Source organism: Castor canadensis, chromosome 8 (assembly GCF_047511655.1).
Source record: "Castor canadensis chromosome 8, mCasCan1.hap1v2, whole genome shotgun sequence".
Lineage (NCBI taxonomy): Eukaryota > Metazoa > Chordata > Mammalia > Rodentia > Castoridae > Castor > Castor canadensis.
In genome coordinates, this window is record NC_133393.1 from 23,883,623 (window position 1) to 23,886,976 (window position 3,354).

At 38.9% G+C, this 3,354-nt stretch overlaps 1 non-coding gene across 1 annotated transcript; it reads left to right on the top strand.

Annotated features, from left to right (window-relative positions):
• Positions 1-205: 205 nt before the first annotated feature.
• On the top strand, positions 206-309 carry LOC141426077 (U6 spliceosomal RNA). The gene has a single exon (XR_012451184.1). It is a non-coding gene; the product is annotated as a U6 spliceosomal RNA (small nuclear RNA).
• Positions 310-3,354: the final 3,045 nt, after the last annotated feature.

The window sequence follows — 3,354 nt, forward strand, 5'->3', positions numbered from 1 at the left end:
TGGAGTCTGAGTCTGTGGATGAGTCTAAGACATGAATGAGACCACCCAGATATAATATCTAGGTAAGAAGAAGAGAGAATCTAAAACTGAATTTTAGGATACATACACATTTTTAAAGGTTGAATCTGCAGGGAAAAAAATTGGTTGAGACAGAGTCAATAGGTTTAGTATTGCCAAAGCCAAAAAGGAACTGAGGGAGAAAGCAGTGCTCCCTTCAGCAGCACATATACTAAAATTCAAATGACACAGAGATTAGCATGGTGCCTGCTCTAGCATGACATGAAAATACATGAAGCATTCTATATTTTAAATAAATAAAAAGGAAACGCAGAAAAAGGGAATGGGGAAGGATTGAGAAGAAATGAGGGGGAAGACAGTAAGGAGACTGAGCAGGGAAGGTGGCCAGGAGAACATGGTGATCTGGAAAGTCCAAAACCTCAGCAAAATTGGATATCTCACTCATACTTTGGTTGGGATTTTTGGTTTGTTTGCATATTTATTTATATGCTACTTTGTTCTAATCAATTAATCAGGACTAACTGTAAATTGGAATAACCAATAATGAAGGTATGCAATTTGGAAAGACCACATAATGAAGATATGCAATTTGGAATGGAGAGAGTTTAAACTTCAGCTTATCAAATAATAATGACCAGAGAAGGAACTGATGGAAGAGGTTAACATTAAAAAAAAATTGTAACAATGCCAATAAGATCCAGAACTTAGTCATATGCTTTCTAAAGTATTTGGCAAATCTGTTTCTATGCTCTCCTATTACTTGTATCACTGATAGCTCTCAGGGACAAATTCTTTGACCTAAATCAAGATAGAATTATAAATACATATCAATTTATTAAAGGGAAGCAGTTCAGTATTGAAAAATAAACATGACCTACAAAGAGTAGGTATAAAATTCAAATACTGGTATTTAAATTTCTCTGAAGCAATTTATTTTTGGTGGCATGTGGTTTGAACTCAGGGCTTCATGCTTGCTAGGTTGTACTCTAGCCTCTAGAGCCACTCCACCCTTCTGAAGCAATTTATACTTCAGTAATTAAGCAAAAGAGATGAAGACTTTAAACTGAGAAGCCTGTTACTACAGATCATGCTATGGAATGACTATAGACTCAAAATTCTGCTCTATTGGGATGTCAGTTTGAAAAGGGCTTCATTCTCCTTTAAAAATTATCACATCCACCAAAACAAGATCATATAAATTAACACTGATTATTATTCCCCATATTTGTCCATTTACAAAGTTCAACAGGCTTCATAAAGTATACTAAAAAGTAGTATTTTCACCTTTTTTAAGACAGGTTTGAGAAAACTAATAAAACAAATCTCTTCATGAACTTCTACATTACAACATTTTTCTGTAAGAAAAAGACAAAAGAATCTGTATTTTTGTAAACAGTCACCTCACCCTCAGAAAATAGTAATGAAAGAGTTCAGTACTTGAGCCAGCCCCAGGAAAAAAGCAAGACCCTATCTGAAAAATAACCAAGAGCAAAATGGGCTGGAGGAGTGACTCAAGCAGTAAAGCACTTGACCACCAGGCCCTAAAATCAAACCCCAGTACCACCATGGAGAAGGGAGAGGAGGTTAGGAGAGGAGAAAAAAAAAAAAAGGAAAGGAAAGGAGGGAGAGGAGGAGGGAGAGAGGGAGGGAGAGAGAGAGAGAGAAGAAAGCAAAGAGAAAATCACACATCACCCATCAAGCAGTGTGACATGGCTAGGTGTATAAGCCAAATGTATGAAAACGAAGAGTGTAATAATGGACATAATATTCCACACAGAACAGTCAAAAATGCATCCTTAAATGTTAGAACAAACTTCAGTGCTTGAGTAGGCTCACACAGTGAGGAAACCTAGAGACACATCTCTCTTTTCATGCTAAAACCAAGGCAGATGGGCTCTGAGCTAACTGAAACAGTTTTCTGTTCACACTGCTACATTGTTTTCCTTTGGATTTGTTTCTTTTGCAGAAAATTCAGAGTTTAGTCTCCTTACCTTCACCTGTGTGTTACTCAACTTCCCAAAACTACATTACAAATACCTGAAATAATCATATAGAGAAAAAGGTATTTTTGCTAACAGAGATTTCAGACCCGCATTGATTGGCCCGGATGCTTTTGGACAAGGCATCATGACAGGAGAGTGTGGTGGAGGAAAACCTCTCACCCGAAGGCCAGGAAGTGAAAGAGAGAAGAGAAAGGGGTTCCACAACCCCCTTCAATGATATACTCACAATGACCTAAAGACCTCCCACTAGGCCCCATCTCTCTAGGCTCAGGCAATTCCCAATAGTACTAAGCTGGGTACACAACCTTTCACATGGTCCTTTGGGGAATATTCAAGATCTAAACAATAGCAGCATGGTACCACTCCAACGTTTCCTAGTTCTAAAGTCTGAGAAGCCCACCCTTATGCTCCTCAGAAAGAAAACATGCCACTTAATAATAGAGCGAGCAAGGCTCACAGCAAAACCCCCGAAATACACCAAGAAGAATCCAAACAGATTGTGCTTTGTGACATTCCTTATGTGACCAGGGCAAAATGCCAAGGCAAGGTCACAGGAGCAATCTCCAGGGGAATGAGACAAGAAGGCCAGGGAACCAACTTTCTATCTCCTCAGATTAGTCAGACATAAGGTGATAAAGCGGTAGATGGCTGTGCCCTTCATCACAGTGTCATCTCAGAGGAGATTTTTTAAAGAATCCAGAGGAAAGAAGGGAAAAGAAGGAAGGAAAGAATAAGGAACTCTGTGGAAATGAATGATGAGCTAGTGAACTCCCTCAGCACCAGCAAGGAGGTATCAGGTATGGGCCTAACCCAAGAGTCATAGATTTTTCTCCAGAGCTTTGTGTGGTGGGAGGATGCTGAGGAGGCATCTCCATTCGAGGGCTCTTCTCCCTCTGATGAAAGATCTCTGTACCCCATCTGACACATACTTCACTGAAACAGAAAATGTTAGAAAGGTGAGCAACAATCATGGGTCCATAGAGAGAATGATGCAAAGGAACTTCAGCCAAGAGGTTTGTGAGGAAATGGAAGCTGAGGGCATGCAGCTATATGGAAGTGCGTGCTAACAAAATGAGAAGGGGATCCCCAAGTGGAAGATAAGAAGATTTCAAGTTAGAAGAGAGAATCTGCATTCTAACTGTATCATGCTGATCTAGCAGAAACTCTCTTGCTTTTTTCCAGCTTCTCATCAATTCTGCAGGGGAAAAGATAAATACAGTATAACTTACATTCCAATGTTTTCCATTAAGTTAATAAAATGAAATTTTCTTAATGTATCTTTAAAATTACCTTGCATAAAAGTATCCTTACATCTAATACAAAGGTTTTTTTT